This window comes from Marmota marmota, unplaced genomic scaffold (assembly GCF_001458135.2).
Source record: "Marmota marmota marmota unplaced genomic scaffold, marMar, whole genome shotgun sequence".
Taxonomy (NCBI): domain Eukaryota; kingdom Metazoa; phylum Chordata; class Mammalia; order Rodentia; family Sciuridae; genus Marmota; species Marmota marmota.
In genome coordinates this window covers 13,738,473-13,751,865 of record NW_026000240.1, presented here as the reverse complement: position 1 = coordinate 13,751,865, position 13,393 = coordinate 13,738,473, and positions in this window count along the sequence as shown.

Here is a 13,393-nt window from a genome sequence, read left to right as displayed (position 1 = left end):
TGTAAGAAACCATTTCAAAGCACAGAAGGAGTAAAAGAAACCTTTAATGGAAGACTGGCAGGCATCACCTGAATCAGATAGATGGTCGAAGTAAGCTGTACCAGCTATGGGGAAATCTGAATCTGCACCACCATAAGAGGCAAAGATGTTCAAAGAAGGTTACAGTGTTCTTTCCATATTAGGCTTCTCCTCAGAGAAAGAACCAATAGGATGGATGGATGACTAGATAGATAGATAGATAGATAGATAGATAGATAGATAGATAAATAGATAGATAGATAGATAGATCTCCTGTAGAAGCATCCTCACAGATGCACCCAGAAATAGCTGTGCTTTGCTCAATAACTGGGATACATTCTGAACACGTGTCATTAGTTGACTTCATCATTGGGCAAACATCAGAGTGTATTCCATGAGACCTGGGTAGTGTACATCAATCACTCCATGCCAACTTTTGTTGTTGTTGTTGAGCTGGGAACTTAACCCAGGGATTTGTCATGCTAGGCAAGTACTACACCTCTGAACTACATCCCTAGCCTCCATGTGGCCTTGATGCAATAAAGAAAGCCAAAATGTGATATATATGAGGCTGCTGCTGGTATAAGATGGCATACTCTTTTATAGAAAAATTTTGGTGGGGAGGGAATACTGGGGATTGAGCCCAGGGGTACTCACTCTATGACTGAGGTATATGCCTAACAATAGAAGGAGTTTGTCTAAAATAACCACTAAAAAGTAAAGTGTGGTAAGTGCATAATGAGCAAATATAGTTGTTTATTACCACGTATAAACTATTCAGAACTGAATATGTTATCCATGTGGCTGATACCAGCATCACCTCCAACACACAAGTGATGCTCTTCCCGACAGTGTTACAGCAGCTGCTATGTCACCAGGAGGCATGAATTTCCAGCTCTCTTATCATTTTATGGGACATTACTGATCAAAGTGTCACTCTGGTGTATGATCACAATGCTTGACCGTCTCTCTAGGTCTTCCTTAACCTAGTCAAGTACATACCTAAAATCAACCATCACACATATCATAGATGCATGACCTGAATGTAAGCATGAAGAAACATCAGACAACCTCAAATTAAAGGGCATTTTGCAAAAGACTGGCCTGTAACAAATCAGGTCATGAAAATCAATGGAAGATGGAATTCCCTCCAGATTGAAGAAAATGAAAATGACAACTAAACGCTGTGTGATTCTGAGCCAAATCCTTTTGCTATAAAGCATATAAGTGGGAAGATTGGCAAAACTTAAACGGGGCCTGGGGATCAGAAGTCAGCAATGTACCAGCGTCAAGTTTCCTGATTCCAGTGGTGCTACTTTGGTAACGTAGGAAAGCATGCTTGTATAGAAATACTCAAACATATTCAGAGAGTATTTGCAGCTAAAGGCATCGGGTCAGCAACTTACTCTCATACCAATAGGGAAATAAAGTTTTCTGTCCTGCCCTGTACTTGCAACTTTTCTGGAAGTTTATTACTGATCCAACTTTTAAAGGTACTAAAAATAAAATCAGTATCATTATTCAGCTTGGAGTGTTCCCACTTTTTGTTTATATGCTCTCTATATTAAGCAAGGTACACATGGAGCTCATGGTGCAGACTGCCCTCAGTCAGCCCTGTACCCCACCATGCTCAGGACGCATAGCCATGTGACAGAGCTGCCTAGGCTGAGCATGACCCATCCCGATCGGCCTCCTAATTCTTGTTCCCAAATGTTACATCTTCCTGTCAACTCCAGTGAGGCTTCTGGAAAGACACATTAAGATGGTAGTGCCTTGGTAATGTGTCTCACTTTTACTGTCTCAGATCACATGCCATTGAACCCCATCCTACTCTCAAACAAAAGTCAATTATTAGCTACACATAGGCCAAACAATAAAAGTCTACTCTGCTTATTATAACTCAGCCATTTCTTTTTGGATTTTACTTTAAGGCCATCTTTTTTCTACTCTACTCACATTATACACATGGTCCTCTAGTTTCCTGAATTCAACTTATGTATAATCTTTCTTTATATGCATTATACATTAAGACTCTGTTTTAGGCCATATTCTGAATTCTTTCTCTAGCCTCCAGGCAAAAATTCTTTTGGAGGGGGTTTTTGTGTGTTTTGGGGTACTGATGATTGAAACCAGGGCACTCTACCACTGAATTACATCCCAAGGCCTTTTTATTTTGAGAAAACATCTCACTGAGTTGCTGAGGTTGGCCTTGAATTTGCCATTCTCCTGCCTCGGCCACCCAAGTCACTATGGTTGCAGGCATGGCCACCATCCCTGGCCCAGGTAAATATTTTGAGTCATGATAGGGTGAGTTGCCTGAGGCCTCCTCCTCTTGCCACCAGCACAGCCCTGTCTATGCAGGTAGTGTTACCAAAAGAGCTATTTTAAAAACAGAGTAGAAAATAAGAAAAATGGAATGGTTGATATTATAAAAAATAAAGGTTTCATAAAAGTAATATCACTGATGGGAGGGGAGGGGAGGGGGGATAGTAGAGGATAGGAAAGATAGCAGAATACAACAGTCACTAGTATGGCAATATGTAAAAACGTGGATGTGTAACCGATGTGATTCTGCAATCTGTATATGGGGTAAAAATGGGAGTTCATAACCCACTTGAATCAAATGTATGAAATATGATATGTCAAGAGCTTTGTAATGTTTTGAACAACCAATAAAAAAAAAAGTAATACCACTAAGACAAAAACAGAACCTACTGAGGCATGCCAACATTGCAGATCCTCATCCTGACCCAGAAGTTTACAGGACTTAACTCCAGTGACAGCATGCTATGTTGTGGGAGAAAGATCAGAACTAAAGAACACATGTGATATGTGAGAAATACACCTTCAAAGACTTGCTTAAGTGTCGCAACTAGACGTACCTTAAAAATAGCTTCAATATTCAATTTTCACGTGTGCTTTGAGGAAGGCCAGATATAGACATGGCATAGACACAGATAGAGATCTAGAAAGACGGAACAGCAGAGCACGTGGAGGCCTTCCCAGAAAGAGTCCACCTTGGCTGGAGTCCTGGTTAAAGTCAATACTATCATAGATTAAAGTTTTTCACTTGGGTTCAAAATCCAAACTCAATTCTAATGGCTATGTCCTGCCTTTCCTTTCCATTTTAACATAAAATATGCAGGTCAGTTAAAGATGGAAAAGGTAGACGAGGAAGAGAAGTAGGAGATAGGTGTTGCTGGGTGCAGTGGTGCACACCTGTAATCCCAACAACTAGGGAAGCTGAGGCAGGGCGATCACAAGTTGGAGGCTTCCCTGGTTAAATCATCGAAACCCTGTCTCAAAATCAAAATAGAAAGGGCTGGGCTGTAGTGCAGTGGTAGAGTGCTTACCTGGCATGTACGAGGCCCACGGTTTGATCCCCAGTACTGCAAAACAGAGAGAGAGAGAGAGAGAGAGAGAGAGAGGGCGGGGGAGGCAGATGAGGAAGAAGAAAAAGACATTAAAGAGGAAGTGAGAGGGGAAAAAATTAAGAAAGAGGACAAAAGACAGAAAAACTGCTAACAATGATAATGAAGAGAAGGCTGCTGTCACCGGCACAGGGTTAACTTCATGACCTTCAGATCCAGTCACCAATTTGGTGTCCTTCTGATTTCTCCTCTCATAAATGTGAGAAGTCCCTCTCCCTAATATCACGAACAGCTTTGCCGCTTCTAAGTCAGTGGGGCCTGTATCTCCAGACATTAGGAGCCAGGAAGTCAGAGCAGCTCTGCAGCCACCATGAGCAAATGGCCTGTGCTTACTACGCTAGCTGCATGTAATGACATCACCCAGCTTCACCTACACCCCTGCCTCTTTCAGGGTCTGCTGCTTTCACTTTCTGTTTCATCAGACGTTACTCTTCATAGCATGTATATTCTGGCAAATAATCTTAAGCCTTTTCCTGGGATAAGAAAGGTCATATAGAAATAAAAGCATACATATATATGTACATGCATGCACATACACACACATATTCTAATTGTGAATATGTGGAGCACTGATCTTCCATTGTGCTAGTCACTATGTTTTTCATACTCTATCTACCTAGCACAAGTAATACTGAACATGTAATTCAAGCACACTTCCCCAAATTCCTCTTCTTTATAATCTTTCCAGCCCATAGCCCTTAAATGTGTCATAAACAATTAGTGGCAAAGTCATTTAAATCCAAAGTAACTGCTTCAGGCCCTAAATTCAACCATATGATCCTTTTGGCCTCTGTAGACTAATTCACACCTCTTGGTGTGTTGGCAGAATATGCTAGATTGCCCTCAGGAGGAAACAGAAATATTTCTCTCCTCAAGGTACTCTTTAACTACAAAAGTACAGATAGTTTGCTTCCAAAGTTGGAGGTAGGGGAAGACAGGAGGCCCCGGGAGAGAGAGTACTTATGACATAATTCTAACTATGTGATCATACAAAGATCATGTAACTATTTCCAGTTATGAAAATCAGAGGCAAGTTAGGTCATGGTAAATTTACACAGCATGCTTGTCACCTTAGTGAGTCAATGAATGCTGACCTGGGCACTGCCAGCAGGAGACAATGTTTTCTTAAAATATTCCAAATAAAAATAAACAAGTGTGTGTGTGTGTGTGTGTGTGCATGTGTGTGGGTGTGGGTGTAATAAAGCAAGGGCAGAAAAAACAAGGATAACATGAAATTACCACGATCTGCTGTCATGCTAAGCCCTCCTTTTGACTATAAACACAAGAAAAATTCCCAGCTTGATGTTTACAAAAAAAGATGTTTTCTAAGAAAAATATGGTTTTGATTTTTTTAAAGCTCTGGTAATTATTCCTACATGCAGCTAGCACTCGATAGATTTAGTCCTAAATAGTCATCACTTGGGACAAGTGTATTTTCAAAATGATTCTGCTCACAAGGAATATAAAACTATGATCCAATCAACTCCTTGAGATATGGCTCAGGAATGATTACAAGGGAAACTGCTAATATGGCAGGTACCAGCATCCAATGCCTCAGTGGCAGTTCCTAGGTAGAATCTGACCCTGAAAACAGAACCCAAGGACAGGTCATTCAGAGTAAAATCTCATCAAGGCACAAAGGTTCCCAAATTTTTGCAAACTTTGAGTAGACACAACTAAACCATCTTTCCTAAAATCAAAATCCACAGGGTACAGAGGGAAATTAGAATCCTAGAATTCCCATTCAGACATTCAAAGAAAATGCTTAAATATTCTAGGATATTATCTACAGATATTTTATACAAAAAGTCAAAACTTATCCCACAAACCACAGAATAAAAGAAGCTTAAAATTTCTCCAACATTCAGAAGCCACCAGCCATGTATGTAAAGAATGCCGTGGGTCGTGAAGTCACATGGGCCAGGCACGCATCTCCCCCCACCTCTACCCTCTCTACAGGGAAGTTGCCCAACTCTGCTTTATTCTTTCCGGGACGCATTCTCAGCTCAGAGGAGACAGAAACAAATAAAACCCTGTCCTGAAGGCCCTTGGGATCTAGAGAAAAGAGAGAAGTTAACCAACAATTAAATTCAGCAGGAGGCTTCATGACATATAGTGGCTGAGAACATAGACCTCTCAGTCAGATACCTGAGTTCAAAAGCTGGCTTATGGCCGCTACTGGTTACATGACTTTACGGAAGTTATTTAATTTCTGGGCTCCAGTGTTTCTCAGACACACACACATACACACACACACATACAAACTCACACACACACAACACACATGAGGGCCTCTCTCCTATGGTGGTTGTGAGAATTAAAATATGCCTGTGTTTGTTAAATAACTAAGTGAAAATAGAAGCAAGGTCCACACGCAACTGTTAAAACTAAAAAGAGGAGTTTCCATCAGCCAGAGGGCCTTGGGATGGCCCATCAGAGGATGGCATGCTGGTAGAGGAAGTCCATGTTAACCAGATGGGTGGGTGAATTCTTTCCCCAGTGGATCCAAAATGGCAAATGAAACCAAACAAGGCAAGCTTCCACCCCTTTATAGAAAAAAAAAATGTTCTTGTACCTCCAGATTCAAAATTCAAGAGGATTTTCCATTCTGTTCCCTGATATACTTATGTTTGTACTAAAATAAGATAACAGCTTTTATTTCTCACCTCTGAATAAAAACAAGGCATGTGTCTCCTGGGGGCAGACATGCCCTGATCTAGAAAGCAAAGGGACTTGATCCTGCAAAGGAGTGGGATGAGTAGAAGGGTGACACATTTGGGGCAGGCTCAGGGTGAGCTGGAGGACAGTAGGCAGCAAGGCAGTGAGCACAGGATCTGAAGACAAGGCTCCAGGCTGCCCCCGTAGGAAGCACCATGGCAGAGTCCTACAGGAGGTGAGGAACTGCTGTGGGAGAGCAAAGGAGCTCACTGGAGATGACTTGGGCTGACCCCAGTCATCTATATGGATAAAGAGCTTCTCCACCCCTGGCTCCTCATGCTGAGAGCCCAGCTGAGATCTGAAGGAAAAAATACACTGTAGAATCTGGTGCAGTTCCAAGAAAGGCACTCATGTGACTAAGCAGCTTCACTGAGGAGCTGACTGAAGTGCTCCTGGATGTGACGCCATAGTAGTATTTCTAGGCTTTGTTCTGTTTATGCAGATCCAGAAATGTGACTTTACCAGTACTCTGGTGGTGCAGGCCTGTAATCCCAGCCACTCTGAAGGTGAGGAAGGAGGATCGTAAGTTCCAGGCCAGCCTAGGAAACTTTGTGAGACTCAAAACAAAAAGGACTGGGAATATAACTCAATGAAAGAGTACTTGCCTAGCTTCCCTGGTTTACAAAAGAAAAGAAATATGTAAAGTGGAATGCTAATTCATCACCTTAGAATGAGGAAAAAACTCTCATTGAACTGAAAGAGAAAGCAATTTAATAATTATAGAGCAAACAACTAAGCACTGAGCTAAACATTTTACAAGTGTTATCCTATTTGATTCTCAAAACAATCCTGCAAATCTGATGTCAAAGAAACTTAAAGTTCAGCAGTATCTCTGCAGGCCTCTATATTTTCCTGCCTCCCTTGCAGTTCTATTGGCCCTCAGAACACAGGTGAAGTGATATAGGTCACCTCTGAGCAGAGGTGGGTAGAGGTATGAAAAGTCCTCCAGCTCCTCTCCTCTCCTCCTCCTCCCTCCTCCTCCTCCTCCTCCTTCATCTTCTTCTCCTTCTCCTTCTCCCTCTCCCTCTTTTTCTCCTTCTTCCTCTTCCTCTTTTTTTTCCCTCTCTCCTCCCTATAGTAATGCAGCTATAAAGCAAAGGGCTCTGAAACAGCTGGCCAACAGACTAGAAGAAGAAGGAGGTGTTAGGGAAGGACATCTCAATGAGATGAGAGCTGCTTGCCTTTCTAAGTAGATATTCTTGAGGACCACATCTAGCCCTGATGAGTTTCCAGTGGAGGACTCTGAGCAAGCAGAGGGAAGCGAGGGGGAGGACACCTGCCAGGAATAGACAGAAGAACCACCATGAAGGGGTTGATAGATGCAGGAGGTTGGAGGAACGAGTTGTGGCTGGGGGAGATATTTCCTGGAATAACAAGGCCTAAGGCAAGAGCATACCAAGCAAATGGAGGAGAAAATGTCGTGGAATAGGCCAAGAATTATGACAATGGATCTGGATGGGTCATTAAAATATCCAAACCTTAAGTCCAAGTCAAGGCCTTTGATTTTTGCAACACGACACCATATATTGACACCCAGCTCACACTGACACAGACGTCTGAGGCACTGGAGTCTTGTCTTATTCTCACTAGTGATTTTTTGAATTATGCTCATGTGCCAACCTGAGTGGTTTATTTTAAATTCTAGAGGATACAATTCTGATACAAAATTTCAATGCTTCTGCCCTTGTTGACAAGAATAAATCATACGGAAACTGATAAATCCTTGGAACAAACCTAGTGAACTCACATCTGATTTGGAGACGGCCAGCATGAAAGCAGGGACTATCACTATATTCAACCAAACACTTCTTTTGTGATTGCATCTAAAGGAATATGGTGTGGCTCAAGGATGTGGCTCAAGCGGTAGCGCGCTCGCCTGGCATGCGTGCGGCCCGGGTTCGATCCTCAGCACCACATGCAAAACAAAGATGTTGTGTCGGCCGATAACTAAAAAACAAAATAAATATTAAAAAAAATAATAATAAAAAATAAAAACCTTTCTTAGATATTCCAGAAGTTTGGTACACTCTATTTTCCAAATTTGCTACTTTGAGATGGGAGTACTGGGGATTGAACCCAGGGGTACTCGACCACTGAGCAATATTCCCAGCCCTATTTTGTATTTTTATTTAGAGACAGGGTCTCACTGAGTTGCTTAGCACCATACTAAATTGCTGAGGCTGCCTTTGAACTCTCAATCCTCCTGCCTCAGGCTTCTAAGCCACTGGGATTACAGGCGTACACCACCCACCAGGCTACTTTTTTCTTTAATTAAGTCTCTCCCAATACTTGGAGTGGAGGTGATGGAGACAAACTGTGCTATTAATTTGATGACCTATATGTTATTGCCATATATAAAAATTGAATGGGACTGGGCACAGTGGTATACACCTGTAATCCCAGTGCCTCAGGAGGCTGAGGCAGGAGGATAGAAAGTTCAAAACCAGCCTTAGCAAAAGCAAGGTGCTAAGCAACTCAGTGAGACCCTGTCTCTAAATAAAAATACAAAATAGGGCTGGGAATATTGCTCAGTGGTCGAGTACCCCTGGGTTCAATCCCCGCTACCAAAAAAAAAAAAATACATATATATATATATATATATATATATATATATAAATTGAATGGACACCCTTCCAAGTAACAAATAAATAAAATGGACAGTGAACTGGGAATGGTAGCATATATCTGTAATCCCAGTGACTCAGGAGGCTAGGACAGGAGGAACACAAGTTCAAGGCTACTCTGGGCAATTCAACAAGACCCCATCTCAAAAACAAAAATAAAAAGGGCTGGGGGTGTAGCTCAGTGGTAGAGTACTTACCTATGGAGATCCTGGGTTCCATCCCCACCAACCCCAAAGAAAGAAAACATGGAGAGTGAAAAACCTGAAAAGTTTTCAGAAGCACCAACTCTATCATTCTTTGGATGTTTCCAAAGTGATCCAGAAGCATTCTCAGCCATCAGGGAATGGTCATTTTGTTTTTGTTTCAGTTCTGGTGATGGAACCCAGGGCCTCAAGCATGCCAGGCAGGTCTCCACCACTAAGGTGCATCTGCAGCCAGAAAAAGATTCCTTTAACTGTGTGGTCATCTCAGAGTTAACCAGTGAACTCCCACTGACCCTCTGAGCCTTATTTGAAGAAATATGTACAAAAATCAGCCCTGTGAGCAAATTTTTACCACACGCACATCAGATGGAGCACTAATCTCTAGGATATATAAAGAACTCAAAAATCTTAACACCAACAAAAGAAATAACCCAATCAATAAATGGGCCAAGGAACTGAACAGAAGATTATATCCAATCAATCAACAAATATATGAAAAAATGTTCAATATCTCTAGCAATTAAAGAAATACAAATCAAAACTACTCTAAGATTTCATCTCATTCCAGTCAAAATGGCAGCTATTAAGAATACAAACAACATGGGGCTGAGGTTGTGAATCAGTGGTAGAGCGCTTGCCTAGCATGTGAGGTACTGGGTTTGATTCTTAGCACTGCATATAAATAAATAAAGGTCCATTGACAACTAAAAATTATTTTTTAAAAAAAGAATACAAACAACAATAAGTGTTGGCGAGGATGTGGGGGAAAAGGCACATTTATACACTGCTAGTAGGATGCAAATTGGTGCAGCTAATATGGAAAGCAGTATGGACATTCCTTAGAAAACTGGGAATGGAACCACCTTTGACCCAGCTATCCCACTCCTCTGTCTATTCCCAAAGGACTTAAAAATGGCATACTACAGGGACTCAGCCACATCAATGTTTATAGCAACACAATTCACAATAGCTAAACTGAGGAAATAACTTTCAGTAGATGAATGGATAAAGAAAATGTGGTATATATACACATGGAATATTACTCAGCATAAAAAGAGAATAAAATCATGGCATTTGTAGGTAAATGGATAGAGTTGAAGAATATAACACTAAGTGAAGTTAGCCAATCCCAAAAAACAAATGCCAAATGTTTTCTCTGATATAAGGAAGCTGATTCATAGTGGAGATGGTGGAGGAGCATGGGATAAATAGGCATACTAGACAGGGCAAAGGGGAGGGAGGAAAAGGGAGGGGGCATAGGGGTAGGAAAGGCAGTGGAATGAGATGAACATCATTACCCTAAGTGTATGAAAACACAAATGGTATGACTCTACGTTGTGTACAGCCAGAGACATGAAAAATTGTGATATATATGTGTAATATGAATTGAATTGCATTCTGCTGTCATGGATAACAAATTCAAATAAATTTTTAAAAAAAGGATCACCCCTGCTTCTAGATGAAGCAAAACTGTACCGAAAAGGACCTTCAACTTCCAAAAATAAGTTCTTCCTTGGCCTGTTTTGACTTTGAAATTCCATTACTGAAGACAAAGCTCATCTTTCATGAAGAAAGAAAAGGCTTGAAACATAAGAGGTAATAACTGAAACAAACTAAAGTGGTTCTAGAACATTCCTAAAAGTGGGTTTAGAGAGGTATGGGCATTTGGGGTTGTTGGGAAGGGAAAAGAGACAATGAGATGTGGGGAAGACATGCTGTAATATCACCTCCAGATCCATCTTGCCTGATGGCATTGCATTTATACACATTTGTCACTGGTTGTCATACTCTGGCCAACCAGCACCTCATCCAGTACCAGAAGCTTCATCCTGTTGCTTTAATGTTGTCGAAATCCACCATTTCCACTTATATAAAAGCAGAACTATAATAGCAATGCTATTTCTTTAAAATGCCCAAGACACTTAGACCAAGATTATTTTGCAAATGTCCAACATTGCAGTGGTTGATGTGCCGTGCTATGGGTTGGCCACTGGGAGGTCAAGATGGGTGCACGGTTCATGGTTCAATACTACTTTCTTCTCTGCTTTTGAGCTTAGTCTCTCTGACCTCAGGCCCACTTCCTGGGACCTGTCCGACATGACTCACCTCAATGCTAATAACCATGCTGACTGTACCTCCAATGGGTGTCCCCTCTGGTTTTCCTACAGGGATGAGAGAGTCACAATTGCATGTCAGAAGAGGCAAGAGGTAGGTGAACTGCAGCTGTGCCCTGTCTCTCAGGATGATCACTCATCCGTCTGTGCTTTAATGGCTCTGTGGTGGGTGTCGGTGCTACAGTATGGACTGAGCATGGCATATTAATTTTACTGCCTTAGTTTAGTGTAACTGCAGTGGCCCTGGAGCCTGACTCTACCTGTCTTCCTTCTCTGCCCGCCTCTCTGCATTTTCCTTCACAGTGCGTGTATCTAGGCTTCTAACCCAGGACTGCACTATGATTAATGACTGACAGAAAATAAATGGGCAAACTTGAAAACTAAAGCACATCCCAGACCATTCTCTTCATTTTGAGTAACAGAATCAATGCAAGTAAAAGAATTAATGAAAGAAAATAAGGAAAGAGCCCATGAAATAAAAATGAAGTAGGCATTGACAGAATTCCTGTTCTAAAGGTTAGGCACCTTGCAACTCAAGCGTCAAATAATCTACTACCAAGATGATATTACAAACAAATAAACACCCAGAAAACTTATTTCTAATCTTATCATTTCATAATTTTGAGGGTTTTTTTTTTCAATACTGGGGATTGAACCCAGGAGCACTCTACCACTGAGTTACATCCCCAGTCCATTTTATTTTTATTTTAAGACAGGGTCTTGCTAAGTTGTCCAGGCTGACCTAGAACTTACGATTCTCCTGCCTCAGCCTCCTGAGTCACTGGGAATCCAGGTGGTAGCACTTGGCTGCACCTGTAACAAATTCTTAAGCAAAGCTCTACTCTTTTATGCTTTTGGTCAAAAATAAAATAATGTACTTGATATTTCAAAATACCTTTGACCTAAATATTTAACATAGTTTCGAGAAAGCCTTTAAAACTACATCTATTATTTTATGCCTGGGATCATTGGTACTGAAATATTTGATAATACTCTCAAATATTATAGGGCTTATGTCCAGGTAGCCTTCAACTATAAACAATGCCCTCAGTATAATTCATTCAATCAACTTTTGCAAAAACTATTGTCAAGCCTTAAAGTGGACCATCAGGGTAGAAGAAAGGGAGGGAGAGGAAAGTGCTGGGAGTGATAGTGACAAATGATATTGTTATAATGTGTACATGTACAAATATGTAATAATAAATTCCACTACATATACAGCTATAATGCACTAATAAAAAACGTGGGAACACGGGCTGGAGCTGTGGCTAAGTGGCAGAGTGCCTGCCTAACATGTGTTTGAGATACTGGATTTGATTCTCAGCACTGCATATAAATAAATAAAAATAAAATAAAGATCCATCAACAACTAAAAAAATATGGAAACAAAATAATGAAGAGAAAATTGGAGAAAATCAAAAAATTAAGTGGGACTACAAAATTTGAGGCATACAGCAATATATTTTAGAAATTCTGCAATTTTTCCTTCTACTTTTATATATGGAAAAACATCCTTCTTTCATTTTTTTTCCAGAAAATTACAAACTATCTGTTTCTTCTCATCTTCTCATAATTTTATGGAATTTTCTCATGCCTTATCCTGAAATTTAATCCTTCAGCATTCCTACTTTGTCCCACATGGTTGAATGGAATGTTCAATGTTTTTTTTTAATACACTATGTCTCAATGGGAAAGAAATCAACCAAAGTAGACATTTATGACAGATTGAAAGTTCTCTCATTTTAAATAAACACCATAATGAACAAAACTTCTAAATACAGTCTCCCTGGTAACCATAGGGTATTGGTTCCAGGATCCCTGTGGGCACCAAAATATATGATATTCAAGTTGATCCCATAAAAGGGAGTAGTATTTGAACACAGGCTACATACATCTTCCCACATACTTAAAATCATCTCTAGAGGATTGATCATACCTGATTCAAGGTAAATGCTACATAAATAGTTGTCACAGTGTTTAGGGAACAGTGACAAGAAAAAGTCTGGGCATGTCCAGGACAAATGGGACCATCCCAGGCCTAACCACAAAGTGTACAACCCACAGTTGGCTGAATCTACAGAAGCAGAAACCAAGGACACAGAGGGCTGATTTTATTCACCACAGGTTTCACAGTAAAAACAGTGAAAAAAAAAAAAGAAAAAAAAAATCCTGTAACACCAGTGTCCTCTAGCCAACACCAATGCAGAGGGCATCAGATCTAAGTCAGAAGGAGTTCGAATAACCAGCAGATGGCTGAAATCGTTGGGGCCATCCTAAGTAAAATA